Source organism: Capricornis sumatraensis, chromosome 10 (assembly GCF_032405125.1).
Source record: "Capricornis sumatraensis isolate serow.1 chromosome 10, serow.2, whole genome shotgun sequence".
Lineage (NCBI taxonomy): Eukaryota > Metazoa > Chordata > Mammalia > Artiodactyla > Bovidae > Capricornis > Capricornis sumatraensis.
In genome coordinates, this window is record NC_091078.1 from 101,212,943 (window position 1) to 101,228,998 (window position 16,056).

A 16,056-nucleotide genomic window follows, 5' to 3' on the forward strand; every position below is an offset into this window, starting at 1 on the left:
CAGATTTATACCAGCAGCAGGAGGAATCAAGAATTCCACCTGGGATGTATGTAGTGTGAGCTAAGACATCCAAAAGGGACTGTCGGAAAGGCCGCTGGGTATGTGAGCTGGAACTGCAGAGGAGGAGTCAAGGGTAAATATTTAAAAGCTCTATTTCCCCTTTACCCAGTGGCTTCTGATCCTGGTACGGGCCCCTCACTGCACTAACTGCATCAGCATAAATTCACTTCCCTTAGAGATGATGTTTATAACTCTGCTACTTGTGAAATGATAGCTCTTACTATTTCCTGCACCCACTCATCCAACACAGTTTATTGTGTGTCTACTACGCACTGACCACCAGTGATCGGCAAGGAAGAAGACGTACTCTCTGCCTCATGAAGACAGATTCTCGTGGAAGATAGGTAGTAAACAAAGAAATGAGAGTGGTGTGTCAGGTACACTGGGGAGAAACAGGGCAGGGCGAGTGAGGAAAATACCAAGCAAGGTGAGGGCTGGACTTACCAGAAGCAGGAAGGCTTCCACAGTAAGAAATACACCATCAGAAACTGGAAGGAAGTTGAGGAGCAAATCCTGTGTCCCTACTGATGCTGAAGCGGCTGAAGCTGAAGCGCCAATCCTTTGGCCACCTGATGCGAAGAGCCACCTCATTGGCAAAGACCCTGATGCTGGGAAAGACTGAGGGCAGGAGGAGAAGGGGGTGACAGAGGATGAGATGCTTGGATGGCATCACCGACTCGATGGACGTGACTTTGAGCAAGCTCTCGGAGGCGGTGATGGACAGGGAGGCCTGGCGTGCTGCAGTCCATGGGGTCGCAGAGAGTCGGACATGACTGAGGGACTGATCAACAACAACGAGGGGAGAATGTGCCAGGGAAAGACAAAGCAAGTACAAAGACTCAGAGGTGGAAGGTTGCCTCGTGCGTTCCAACCCCAGCCAGGAGGCCGGTGTGGGGTAGGAGGGGAAGACTAGTGGAGATGAGGTCAGAGAGGTGGACGGGGGACGGGGGGCAGGTCAAGCAGTAGCCAAAACATAGGTTCCCCACCGCCCGCCCCACAACACCTTCATGTAACTGGAGAAGGAAGGACAAAAGCACTCCTATTTCCGGGAGCAGAAGTCTTTGCCAAGAGAGTAACATACAATCAAGGACTTCCTGTGCAGTTCCCCAAATGAAACACCTTCAAAGCGGAGGATTTGCAACCAAAATGAGAAAGGGTCACAGCTTCCTGCTGCGAAACACGGGACCTACAGTTTCTCCTCCTGCAGGAGCTCTGCTGCACAGCTAATTGCAGCCACATGTGAAGCGCTGCGGGGGAGCGTTTGAAGCCAGCGCCTCCAGGGACCCAGACAAACACTGCCCAGAGCTCCTGCTCTCAGCAAAACCAGTTGTGTGATCAGCCTGGGAGGACTGGAACAGAAAAGTGCTTCCATGATAAACACGATGTTTTCTGAGTTTCAGCTCCAAAATCTGAGCCAGAGACCTTTTATTGGCTTGTTTCTATAAACATCAGAAAAAACTGGTTTAAATGAAAAAAATAATAATAAAATTTTTTTCCCTCCAGGAAGACACGGTTTCTCTGTTCAATTACCGTGCATGGTTCCCTCCTGATCTGCCCACTGCAGTGAGGCCATGAAACGGAAATAGCCACGGTGGAGGCTGGGTGTTTTATCTCTGCTCTTGATCACAGTGGGACCTCGCCGGATGGACCCTGCTGGCAGTAACTGCAAACGTGTGGGCAAGGCTTTCTAGCTGATGCCCCTGAGGTTGTCCTGTTTAATGCAGACATCCTAGACCTGGGCCCATGTCCTCTGGTCTGTGGGGAAGTATGTGTACTGCGTGGGTTTTGGCTCCCCAGCAACTGGAGATGGATCTTATTTGGGGGAGATTCTCCATTGGCATGAAAGAGAATCCGCCTGCACTGCAGGAGTCCCTGGTTCAATTCCTGGGTCGGGAAGATCCGCTGGAGAAGGGATAGGCTACCCACTCCAGCATTCTTGGGTTTCCCTGGTGGCTCAAGTGGTAAAGAATCCGCCCACAATGCGGAAGACCTGGATTCTATCCCTGGGTTGGAAAGATCCCCTGGAGAACGGAAAGGCTACCCACTTCACTATTCTGGCTTGGAGAATCCTTGGGGTCACAAAGAGTAGGACACGACTGAGTGACTTTCACTTTTTACTTTTTTTTTTTCTCCATTGGCTGGGTCTACAGAAGCCAAAGGGAGCCATATGACCCCTCCCTGGCAGCCAGGAGGTGGGGGGAAACGAGCAGTGTTCCTGCCTGGGATCCTCACTCCTGGAAGAGTGATGTGAAGGCTGGTGGCAGCCGTGTCGAGAGTCCTGGGATGAGTGCCTGCGCTGAAGCAGTGAGTGCAGTGCCAGGAAAACCAGGGTTTCTACCCCTCCCAAGCTCCTGACCACATTCTGACTGTGAATTTCTAGCCTCCCATCTCTTCTTTGGCCACAAAGATCCGCCCGTTAAGCTCTGTTTCTGCTTATATTGACCAGAGACGTTTTCTGCTGACTCTAGCCCAGAATCCTGGCCCAGTCTTAAGTTGTCTGTGGACCCCCACTGATGGACGAAAATTCCCCTGGACTCTCAGAGTTGACTTGCGATGTCTTCGTTCTCCTGTCACTCAAATATGGTGGTGGTGGTGATCTGGGCACTAAGTCATGTCTGACTCTTTTGTGACCCCATGAGCTGTAGCCTGCCAGGCTCCTCTGTCCATGGGATTTCCCAGGCAAGACTGTTGCAGTGGGTTGCCATCGCCTTCTCCAGGGAATCTTCCTGACCCAGGGAGCTGCTGTATCTGACACTGCAGGAAGTCACTCGGTCCCTGGGTTAGTTCCACTGAAGAGCCTTCTAGAGAAAACTGATCGTATGATTCCCCTGCTTGAAAACTTCTGTCCTATTCCTGACACCTGCGTCTCTCCACATGGGGTCCCCTCATCAGCAGGAAGAAACTCAAATTGTCAGGCCCCATCCCAGACAGACTCAGTCAGGAAGTCTGGTGGTGGGGCCTAGCCGTCTGTGTTTTAACAAGACCCCCAGATGATAACTACTGCTTTAGAGGACCAAGTCCAGACTTCCTATCGTGACATTCAAGGCTTTTCCTGTTCTGGTCTCAGCTCATTTTTCTAGCCTTTTCTCCCAACCCTCCTAAAACACGCTTATGCTCCAACATCACTAGCTTTTCCTTTCTGTCTTACACACAAGAGCTGCTTTTCCCACGCTTGGTACCTGCAATGCAGGTCCCTCGATGAGCATGTCTTCAAAAGGTCTCTTTCTGGGACGTCCCTAGTGATCCAGTGGCTAAGACTTCTGCTTCCAGTGCAGGGGTCCAGGTTCAATCCCTGGTCCGGGAACTAGGTTCCATATGCCACAACCAAGAGTTCACATACCGCAACTAAAAGCCCCTCAAGCCTCAACTAAGGATCCTGATGTTGTACTGAAGACTGAAGGTCCCACAGCTAAAGGTCCTCACATGGCCAAATAAACATATAAATATTTTTTTGGCAAAAAAAAAAAAGAAAAAAAAAAGACCTCCTTCTCTGTGACGTCTTCCCTAATTGCCTCAAGGCTGGATTTGCAGCTCTGCAGGCCGTGTGTCATATGTCCATCACACACATGGGCAGATGACACCAGTTAGTTGTCACTCAATATGGTTGTCTGAGGAGGCCTTACAAATAGCTGAGAAAAGAAGAGAAGCAAAAGGCAAAGGAGAAAAGAAAAGATATACCCATCTGAACGCAGAGTTCCAGACAACAGCGAGGAGAGATAGAAAGACTTCCTGAGTCTTTGCAAAGAAATAGAGGAAAACAATAGAATGGGAAAGACTAGAGATCTCTTCAAGAAAATTAGAGATATCAAGGGAACATTTCATGTAAAGATGGGTACAATAAGACAGAAACAGTATGGGCCTAACAGAAACAGAAGATATTAAGAAGAAGTGGCAAGAACACACAGAAAAACTGTACAAAAAAGATCTTCATGACCCAGATAACCACAGTAGTGTGATCACTCACCTAGAGCCAGAAATCCTGGAGTCCAAAGTCAAGCGGGCCTTAGGAAGTGTCACTACGGACAAAGCTAGCCCAGGTGATGGAATTCCAGCTGAACTATTTCAAATCCTAAAAGATGATACTGTTAAAGTGCTGCGCTCTATATGCCAGCAAATTTGGAAAACTCAGCAGAGGCCACAGGACTGGAAAAGGTCAGTTTCCTTTCTGATCCCAAAGAAGGGCAATGCCAAAGAATATTCAAACTACCACACAATTGTACTCATCTCACATGCTAGCAAAGTAATGTTGAAAATTCTCCAAGTGAGGCTTCAACAGTACGTGAATCGAGAACTTCCGATGTTCAAGCTGGATTTAGAAAAGGCAGAGGAACCAGAGATCAAATTGCCAAGGGATCATAGAAAAAGCAAGAGAGTTCCAGAAGAACTTCTACTTCTGCTTCATTGACTACGCTAAAGCCATTGACTGTGTGGATCACAACACACTGTGGAAAATTCTGAAAGAGATGGGAATGCCAGATCACCTTATTTGCCTCCCGAGAAACCTGTATGCAGGTCAAGAAGCCACAGTTAGAACCAGACATGAAATAAAGGAGTGGTTCCAAATTGGGAAAGGAGTACATCAAGGCTTTATATTGTCACCCTGCTTACTTAACTTTTATGCAGAGTATATCATAAGAAATGCTGGGGTGGATGAATCACAGCCTGAAATCTAGATTGCTGGGAGAAATATCAATAACCTCAGATACGCAGATGACACCATCCTTATGGCAGAAAGTGAAGAGGAACTAAAGAGACTCTTGATGAAGGTAGAAGAGGAGAGTGAAAAAACTGGCTCAAAGCTCAACGTTCAACATGCTACGATCATGGCATCCAGCCCCACAACTTCTTAGCAAATAGATGGGGAAACAGTGAGAGACTTTATTCTGGGGGGCTCCAAAATAACTGCAGATGGTGACTGCAGCCATGAAATTAAAAGACACTTGCTGTTTGGAAAAAAAAAAAAACCACTGTAACAAACATAAGACAGTATATTAAAAGTAGAGACATTACTTTCCCAACAATGGTCCATAGAGTCAAAGCTATGGTTTTTCCAGTAGTCATGTATGGATGTGAGAGGTGGACTATAAAGAAGGCTGAGTGCTGAAGTATAGATGCTTTTTGAACTTTGATGTTGGAGAAGACTCTTGAGAGTTCTTTGGACACCCTTGGAGATCAAACCAGTTAATCCTAAAGGAAATCAGTCCTGAATATTCATTGGAAGGACTGAGGCTGAAGCTGAAGCTCCAATACTTGGGCCACTTAATTAAAAGAGCCAACTCATTAGAAAAGACCCTGATGCTGGGAAAGATTGATGGAAAGAGGAGAAGGGGATGACAGAGGATGAGATGGTTGGATGGCATCACCGACTCGGACATGAGTCTGAGCAAGCTCCGGGAGATGGTGAAGGGCAGGGAGGCCTGGGGTGCTGCAGTCCATGGGGTCACAGAGTCGGACACAACTGAGGGACTGAACAACAGCAACAGCATCCATTCTCCTCATCAGCCTCATTGCCAGCTCCCTTCGGGATGGGAGGGGTCAGCAAGACAGGAACAGAAGCTTCTGGGTGCAGCCCTGGGGTTGGGGGAGCATTCGGGGGGAACTGAGGCGCTTGCTGATTCAGCTCCTCGTCCTTTCTGGAGACCGCCTGCCAAGGACGGCGGAGCGGAAAGACAGTAGGAGTTTGGGACGCGAGTGACGCTGTGAGGCCACTGCGCCCTCTCTGGACCTTTGTCCCCAGCTTTCAGGTTACATGATTTTCACATAAGTCCATTTCGTATTTGAGCCATTGTTTTTTTTCCCCCCAGGGTCTAACAGTGCAATCTGACAAAGGCAGGGTTGTCTTACTCATCACAGAATCTGAAGGGCCTGGCTCAGTGCCTGACCCATAGGACGTGCTTAAGAAATGCTTGTGGAATGAATGAGAGAATGATTTCTTATTATTTTTTTCTGGATGAGGAATCACAGTTCACATATTGAGCCTAAAATTGCCTTCTTGAAGACTCTGGGAAACCACATCAAGGTTTTATTTTTTGGCTTTTTTTCAGATCTTTTAAATTTTATTTTAAAGTAAACTGTCACAGTTGTAACTTAAACCAGGACATTATCCTACCATTGGATAGAAAATAGGTGCTAAAGGAAGACATGTCACTGCTGCTTACAATTCCTCAATAGTTCCCCGCTGCTCTTAAAATAAACCCCCAGACGCCTAGTGTGTTCTGGCTTCCCACTGCTAATTTTTTTCTTAATGTTTTTATAGTGATAATTGTAAGTTACATGTAGCTGTAATAAATGATACACAGAGAATGAGCCTCTGCCCAGTTCCCTCCAATGCCAACACATTTATGAAATACAGCGCAGTAACGGAACCGGGGTTCTAGCATGGACACAACACACCCATCTCCCCAGAGTTACAGTTCCCCTCGCACTCATGGGTGTGTGAGTGGGCGAGTGAAGTCACTCAGCTGTGTCCGTGAGTCCACGTATACACCTCCACAGTCAAGATACAGACCAGCCTATCCATCATTATAACCAACCCCATCTCACTCCCACTGAGCCCTTTTCACATACCTGACACCCGGCAATCACCAATCTGCTTTCTAAGATTTTCTCTTTCAAAATGTTACATCAGGACATCCCTGGCGGTCTAGTGGCTAAGATGCCACTCTCCCAAAGCAGGGGGCCCAAGATTGAGAATCCTGACTGCTGCAACTCAGACCTGGTGCAGCCAAATAAATACAGATTAAAAATGTCATATCAATGGGGTAACCCAGTGTGCAGCCCGCGGGGACTGGCTTCTTTCACTCGGCGTCGTTCCCTGGAGAGTCATCCCGGCTGCTGTATGTATTAATAGCCCGTTCCTCTCACTGCTGAGGAATACTCCATGGACCAGACTGACCAGACTTTGTTTACCCATTAAACACCTGCTGAAGGACATCTGGACTCTCTCCAGTTATTGGTTATTACAAATAAAGTTGCTGTGAACATTCTCGTACAAGTGTCTGTGTGAACCTGCCCACTGCTTTTTAAACCCTGTCTATGACTGGGGAGTTTCCCCTCCTTTAGAGTCCTGCCTCACGAAGACAGAAGCCAGAAACGCTCCTTTTCCCGACTTGCACCTGGGGAGCTCAGGTTCTGTCCATCAGACACAGCCATGCAAGGTTTCATCCACCAGTGAGCGGGGTGAGGAAGCCGGCACTCTGGGGAATCGTGAAGACCAGAATGAGAGCAGAGGCAAGCGGCTTGGGGGGCCAGCACTGGTGGGCACTGGGTGTCTCTACCACCACAGTCAGGGAGCTTCGGTGGCTATATCGGCAGGGCGGTGACAGTGGAGTCTCTGCTGAAAGCCCCGTGGAGGTAGTTTGGGCACTGTTTCTGGTTCTGTGGCCTCCAAGCCCCATTCTCTGGTCCTCTTGGGGATGTTCTAATATTCTTTTACAAATTTACTTTCTGCTTAAACAAGCCTGAGGGGATTCTGTTGTTTACAGCTAGGAACCGTGACCAATCTCCATTTCCAGCCTCACTGCCAGCCATTCCTATGCTTAGCCCTCCAGCTCTGCTAAACTCTTTCCAGTTTCCCAAGTAGTCAGAGCAGAATGTTCTTCCCCAGTCATGGTGCTCATCACACTGTGCTAACATTGCCTGCTTATTTATCTGTCTCCCTCCAGGAAATTGTAAACGTCTATCCCCAGCCTGTGTCACACTTCTATTGCCCTTAGTATATGTTCAATCAGTCTTCAAATGATTATCCAAACGATCGCTCATTTTTATCTTTGATGGCATAAGAACAATGCCTGTGACTAGTACCATGGTGGTCACTTTGCCACTCTGAACTAAAGTGTCCTCATCTATAAAATGAAATGACATCACCAAGAGAAGGACAGTTGAAAAACTAGTGGCAACAGCAACAGAAAACTAACATCCCAATGTTAAAAACTGGCCAAGGGACTGACTAGATATTTCTCCAAAGAAGATATAGACGTGGTCAACAAGCATGGGAAAAAACGCTCAACGTTGCTAACCATTAAGAAAACGTAAATCAAAATCACAGTGAGCTATACCTCACACTAAAAGCTAGAACAAAGCTAGTGGAGGTGATGGCATTCCAGTGGAGCTATTTCAAATCCTGAATGATGATGCTGTGAAAGTGCTACACTCAATATGCCAGCAAATTTGGAAAACTCAGCAGTGGCCTCAGGACTGGAAAAGGTCAGTTTTCATTCCAATCCCAAAGAAAGGCAATGCCAAAGAATGCTCAAACTACTGCACAATTGCACTCATCTCACACGCTAGTAAAGTAATGCTCAAAATTCTCCAAGCCAGACTTCAGCAATACGTGAACCGTGAACTCCCTGATGTACAAGCTGGTTTTAGAAAAGGCAGAGGAACCAGAGATCAAATTGCCAACATCCGCTGGGTCATGAAAAAGCAAGAGAGTTCCAGGAAAACATCTATTCCTGTTTTATTGACTATGCCAAAGCCTTTGACTATGTGGATCACAATAAACTGTGGAAAATTCTGAGAGAGATGGGAATACCAGACCAACTAACCTGCCTCTTGAGAAATCTGTATGCAGGCCAGGAAGCAGCAGTTAGAACTCGACATGGAACAACAGACTGGTTCCAAATAGGAAAAGGAGTACGTCAAGGCTGTATATTGTCACCCTGCTTATTTAACTTCTATGCAGAGTACATCGTGAGAAACGCTGGGCTGGAAGAAGCACAAGCTGGAATCAAGATTGCTGGGAGAAATATCAATCACCTCAGATATGCAGATGACACCACCCTTATGGCAGAAAGTGAAAAGGAACTGGAAAGCCTCTTGATGAAAGTGAAAGAGGAGAGTGAAAAAGTTGGCTTAAAGCTCAACATTCAGAAAACGAAGATCATGGCATCTGGTCCCATCACTCCATGGAAAATAGATGGGGAAACAGTGGAAACAGTGTCAGACTTTATTTTTTGGGCTCCAAAATCACTGCGGATGGTGACTGCAGCCATGAAATTAAAAGACGCTTACTCCTTGGAAGAAAAGTTATGACGAGCCTAGATAGTATATTGAAAAGGAGAGACATTACTTTGCCGACTAAGGTCCGTCTAGTCAAGGCTATGGTTTTTCCTGTGGTCATGTATGGATGTGAGAGTTGGACTGTGAAGAAGGCTGAGCACCAAAGAATTGATGCTTTTGAACTGTGGTGTTGGAGAAGACTCTTGAGAGTCCCTTGGACTGCAAGGAGATCCAACCAGTCCATCCTGAAGGAGATCAACCCTGGGATTTCTTTGGAGGGAATGATGCTAAAGCTGAAACTCCAGTACTTTGGCCACCTCATGTGAAGAGCTGACTCATTGGAAAAGACTCTGATGCTGGGAGGGATTGGGGGCAGGAGGAGAAGGGGACAACAGAGGATGAGATGGCTGGTTGGCATCACTGACTCGATGGACGTGAGTCTGAGTGAACTCTGGGAGTTGGTGATGGACAGGGAGGCCTGGCGTGCTGCGATTCATGGGGTCGCAAAGAGTCAGACACAACTGAGCGACTGAACTGTACTGTAACTGTACCTCACACTTATTAGGATGACTGTTTTTTTTAAAAAAAGAAGAAAAAAAAAGGAAAACAGGAAACAACAAGTGTCAGTAGACAAATGGGGACTCTGTGCACCTACAGTGGAAACGTAATGTGGTGCCGCCTCTATGGGAGACGGTGCGGTGAATCCGCTGCTGCTGCTGCTAAGTCGCCTCAGTTATGTCCGACTCTGTGTGACCCCAGAGACGGCAGCCCACCAGGCTCCCCCATCCCTGGGATTCTCCAGGCAAGAACACTGGAGTGGGTTGCCATTTCCTTCTCCAATGCATGAAAGTAAAAAGTGAAAGTGAAGTTGCTCAGTCGTGTCCGACTCTTAGCGACCCCATGGACTGCAGCCTTCCAGGCTCCTCCATTCATGGGATTTGCGTAAGATCCTGTAATCCCCCTTCTGGATACTTACCCAAAAGAATCGAAAGGAAGGCAGTTCTGACACATGCTACAACATGGAGAGACCCCGAGGACATTATGCTAAGTGAAACGAGTCAGCCACCAAAGGACTGACACTGTACAGTTCCCCTATACGAGGTACTAGAGCGCTAGCCAAGTTCACAAAGACAGGGAGTACACTGGTGGCTGCCCAGGGCTGGGGGAAGGGGGATGAGGAGACATTAATGAGGAGGATTTAATGGGGGCAGAGTTTCAGTTGCATGAGATGAAAGTTCTAGAGATGGATGGCAGTAATCACTGCAGACGGTGACTGCAGCCATGCAATTAAAAGACGCTTACTCATTGGAAGAAAAGTTATGACCAACCTAGATAGCATATTCAAAAGCAGACATTACTTTGCCAACAAAGGTCCGTTTAGTCAAGGCTATGGTTTTTCCAGTAGTCATGTATGGATGTGAGAGTTGGACTGTGAAGAAGGCTGAGCGCCGAAGAATCGATGCTTTTGAACTGTGGTGTTGGAGAAGACTCTTGAGAGTCCCTTGGACTGCAAGGAGATCCAACCAGTCCATTCTGAAGGAGATCAGCCCTGGGATTTCTTTGGAGGGAATGATGCTCTAGCTGAAACTCCAGTACTTTGGCCACCTCATGTGAAGAGTTGACTCATTGGAAAAGACTCTGATGCTGGGAGGGATTAGGGGCAGGAGAAGAAGGTGACGACAGAGGATGAGATGGCTGGATGGCATCACTGACTCAGTGGACGCGAGTCTGAGTGAACTCCAGGAGTTGGTGATGGACAGGGAGGCCTGGTGTGCTGCGATTCATGGGGTTGCAAAGAGCTGGACACAACTGAGTGACTGAACTGAACTGGACTGAACTGAAGGGTTACACAAAATGTGACTGTAGTTAATGCCACTGAACTGTGTATTTAAAATGGTTAAGATGGTAAAAGTTTATGTTATATGCATTTTCCCACCAACTTTTTAAAAAAGTTAGTAACAGCACAATGTTACCCCTTCATTTCCACGAAAATGGCTAAAAGAATATCAAGTGTCAGCAAAGACCGTGAAGCAACTGGACCTCTCACACCCTGTTGGGCACTTTTTAGAAACATTTAAAAATTTAAACATCTACTTATCACATAACTCTGAAGTTCTGCAGCTAGATACGTGCCCAAGAGAAATGAAATATTACTGAAAGACTGGCACACAAAGAGCAGCTTTATTTATAATAGCAAAAAAGCTGGAAACAAATGTCCCTCATCTACCCACGGATCGAACCCAGGTCTCCTGCATTGCAGGTGGATTCTTTACCAGCTGAGCCACGAGGGAAGCCCAGGAATACTGGAGTGAGTAGCCATCTGATTATCTCTGCTTTTGTTTATTTGAAATTAAGTGCATCATTTTGAGTCAAGTCTTTATTTCGCTTATTTACTTTGATTTTGTGGACTAATCTTTTGCTCTTCTTCTCATGATATTAACTTGGGGGCTTACTCTCTGAGTCTGTGAAGAATTGATCCTGATGCTGCCTTTGTGTTCAGGTCTTACTTCTGCCCTCCTGACAGGGACCTCATTTGGACAGACCTATCACATAAGCCTAATATCTACCAATATTCTACACGATGAATACTTAAGCAGTGATGCTTTAGGTTTTCACACAAAGGCACACACATATACAACAGCCAAGTTTATAACTGTACAGAATGATCTTTCCAACCCAGGGATCAAACCCAGGTCTCCTGCATTGCAGGTGGATTCTTTACCAACTGAGCCAGAAGGGAAGCCCAGGAATACTGGAGTGGGTAGCCTATCCCTTCTCCAGTGCATCTTCCTGACCCAGGAATCAAACCAGGGTCTCCTGCATTGCAGATGGATTCTTTATCAAGTGAGCTACCAGGGAAGCCAAGTAAATAGGTAAACAAATTGTGACACAATGGATTAGTTCTTAGCAGTAAGGGAACAACCTACTAATACATGGGATGAATCCCCAAAACATGATGGTGGAAAAAAGAAAGCAGACAGGAAAGACCACGTGTGTGATTTCATCCATAGGACATTCGGGAGAAGACACATCTGATTTCTGATGGTGGAGGTGTGGTCAGTGGTTCCCTGGGTTAGGGGTTAGGAGGGTCTGACTGCAAAGAGGCATGAGGAAACTTTCTGGTGCAAACCATGTATGCCTTGATCGGTGGTTACATACGTGCATACATTTGTCAGAAGTCCTTGAGCCATGCACCTAAATCAGACCTAACTTATATGTCAGTCAAGTTGAAAGAATGCTAGTGGACACAGACGAGAACGTATGTTCAGCATTAACATTTCACACATTAGATCTCAGTCTTCAGCCCCAAAGTAATTAGAAAGTCTCATATTGAAGTTATGAATGTTTTGGATATTCTTATACTGAGCAGTAAAATGATAGAGAACAGGAGCAGAAATTGACATTTTTTGAGAGTTTTCTCTTTGTGGGGAGCTACTATAGGGGTCACTTGGATGGTATGGTGGACAGTCTGAGATTTGACCCTGTGGCTGTTATCTGCATTACAAAAATCTGAGATCCCAGAGGGGGCCTGCCGGGCACCTTAAAATGATACTTAATACCATTTGATGCTCAATACCCAAGAATGCTTGGGTATGCTGGGAAAGAAATGCAGCCTGGCTCCTCTGAAGGAAGAACTTCACATACAAGGGGTTCCTAAAGTCACCTATACTGAACTCTGCCAGGGTCGGACAATGAGATGGGCTTTGGCTTGGAGTTTTTATGATGACGTAACAGTACCATCACCACCCAGTAAGCGAAGAAAACTAGAGAAGCCAAGGAAGCCCATTACGTTTGTAGCCCTGGGGTCTGTGATGGAAGAACTAGCCCTCCAAGCGTCATCTCTGAGCCCTGAGACAGTGGAAGGCATCGTGGTTGTGACAGCATGGACTGAAAAAATCCTCACTGACCTAAAGGTCCAGCATAAACGAGTTCCCTGCGGAAAGGAGGAAATCAGCCTTTTCCTAATGGCCATAGAAAACTCCTGGATTCACTTAAGGAGGAAGAAGAGAGATAGAGTGAGACGGCTGAGAGAAGGGCCCCTAGTGCCCAAGGACGTGGTCGAAGCCTTGGAAGAGGAAACGTCTCCCCCAGAGTCTGGCAGGAGCCAGGATGTTGCCCAGGGCCCCCAGGAAAGGCCACGGCCCCAGCCAGGACTCGCTTTCCCGGGAGGAAAACCCAGAACCCACGGAGGATGAAAGGAGTGAGGAAAAGCAGGACATGGAGGTTCTGGAAGGTTGTAAAGGCTCTAGCAATGGAGCCCAGGACCACGAGGCTCCTGAGCCCTTCAGCAGCCCAGTGTCTGAAAAAGGGAACCATCTCCAAGGAGTGGCTGGACTTTACTTATTCAAGTGTCTGATAAACGTTAAGAAGGAGGTAGATGATGCCTTAGTTGAAATGCACTGGGTTGAGGGCCAGAACAGGGATTTGATGAACCAGCTTTATACTTATATATGTAACCAAACTTTCAGGCTTGTTGCTAGTTAACCCCAAAATTCTCGCACAGTTGGGAAAGTTCTATAAAGCAGCTTGCTTTGAAGAGTGGCCTGGGGGGTGGCAAGCTGAATTCCATCATTAGCCCACTAGTAACATTATGTGGAATTGTCTTTAAAAACCAACAAATGAGTCCATTTTTAAACACCTGCCTCCTTAAAAAAAAAAAATTACAGGGCATTGTAGTATGGCAGTTCAGAGAAATAATTGTGATCAGCATCAACAAAATGCCATCGGTAAACTTATAAAGGATTTAAACCTGACTTAAGCTGATCACCTTTGGAGAAGGAAATGGCAACCCACTCCAGTATTCTTGCCTGGAGAATCCCATGGACAGAGGAACCTTGCAGGCTACAGTCCATGGGGTCACAAGAGTTAGACACGACTGAGTGACTTTCACTCACTACTACCCAAGAAGTAGGTTTGATTATATTCATGTTTGCGATTGTTAAGTAACTTCCTTGTGGTGGAACTGGGGCTTGAACTCAAGTCTGTCTCCAAGGTCCATGCTCTTCAGATCACAGACCTAGAGACTGGAATCCTGTGGTCATGTACTGCGGGTCCCACCACCAAAGCCTGTTTCCTTGGCCTTGCAGTGATGAGGGTCCCCAGGAGAGGCCCTTGAATTCTGTGCAGCTTCAAGCCACACAGGACAGACAGTCCATTGTTACAACAGTTGGTCAGGGTCTGCTGGCAGGCTATCTTTCTTCTTCAGACACTTATTTCTTTTTATTGACAGTGCTGTTCAGTGCAAATCAATTCCATAACATGGGAGGTTGCTGTGAATCAAAGCACAGACACACAGTGTACAATCTGAAACAGATGTACAGCTTTCAGGCAATGAAGCAAGGGCCCATGTCCATTCAGAGCCGACGTAGCTTAAGCCCTGTCGGCTCTGCTTGTTCCCAGGTTGGTTTCTAACAATGGCAAGACTTGCTTTGGTTGTGAAGACTGTGCAGGCCATCCGGGATCCTGGAACATCTTGACGTTAGCGTGTGACCACAAGACAAAAGGTGTCAAGGAGTGTCCGTGTCTAAATAGGTTTCTCGGTATGGACTGTAAAAGGTCGACTTCCCAGAATCAGGCCCACGTGAGGCTCCAACCCTCTGAGACCCGGGTTCTAACCCTCCAAATACACAGAAAGTTTGGGATGGTGGCTGAAACACCCATCCCGGTTCAGTAAAACCTGTTGAAGGGCATGGGTGTCAAACAGAGGCCCGGTTCACTGTCAGCTTGGGGCGTGCGCAGGCTAACATCCCGGTTGCCCTAGTCAGGCTCCCTCTCATGTACTGAGCCAGAGAACTGAAGCTTCAGCAGGGATGGGCTCCACACGGGGCCCGGTTTCCCCCTCCCGGGGGCCTAATTTGTCTGCTGGTTCCAAGCTCTGCCCCTGTGGCAGTGAAATGGCTACCGCAGGTCTGGGTCACACACTCTCACACCACAACATCCAGAGGAAGAGAAAAAGCCTTTTCCAGGAGTTTCCGGAGGAGACTTGCTCAGGGGTAGAAATCGTGATTAATCTCAGCTGGCCATTAAGACCTCCTGGGGACTTGCCTGGTGACCCAGTGGTTAAGAACCTGTCTGCCAGTGCAGCGGACATGGGTTCAGCTGCTGGTCTGGGAAGATCACCCGAGCTGCAAAGCAATTATGCCCAAGCACCTCCATGACTGAGGCCGAGTGCCGAGAGCCTGCGCCCCATCCACAAGAGAAGCCATTGCAATGAGACGCCCGTGCACCCCGACTAGAGACCAGCCTCCACCCGAGGAAGCTTGAGACAGCCCGTGTGCAGCAACCAATAAATAAATACATACATTCAAAACAAAAAAAAGGCTCTCGTGGGTTTCACACTCATGAATCAGATGTAGCTAGACCCCCCATCTATCCCTGGTGTTCCTCAAACTTGTGCAAAGCCCTTGGGCAGCCTCCCCTTCAGTTGGCTCCACCCTCGTCTCTCCAGCAGGTAACCAGGCTCCCTGCTCCCCAGGGCCTGGAGACCTGAGTGTCCCCTCGAGTTCTCCCCCCATCTCACCTCTCACAGCCAATCAGTGACCGATTTATTCCAGCCTTCTAAGGGTGGCCCACATCTCTCTTTTCCTTACTCTCCTACCTCAGGACGGCCCACGACCAGAAAACCACAACCCTCCCTGGGCAGCTGCAGTGACCCCTCAGCGTCCCCCTACTTCAGTCCCATTCCCTCAACTCTGCTCTGCACTCTGAACTTGCCCCGGGATAAACCGGGAAAAGTCCGACTTCCGCCCAGTGGGGCTGGTGGGAGCCACTTCTCCCTCCCCCCAGTCCTGTTCTTCTTGACCTTGCTGCTAAGTCGCTTCAGTCGTGTCCGACTCTGTGCGACCCTATAGACGGCAGCCCACCAGGCCCCTGGGATTCTCCAGGCAAGAACACTGGAGTGGGTTGCCATTTCCTTCTCTAATGCATGAAAGTAAAAAGTGAAAGTGAAGTCACTCAGTCGTGTCCGACTCTTTGCGACCCCATGGACTCTAGCCT

At 47.6% G+C, this 16,056-nt stretch overlaps 1 pseudogene; it reads left to right on the plus strand.

Moving 5' to 3' along the window:
• The first annotated feature begins 12,653 nt into the window (after positions 1–12,653).
• LOC138087810 (RNA N6-adenosine-methyltransferase METTL16 pseudogene) lies at positions 12,654–13,545 on the plus strand (annotated as a pseudogene).
• Positions 13,546–16,056: the final 2,511 nt, after the last annotated feature.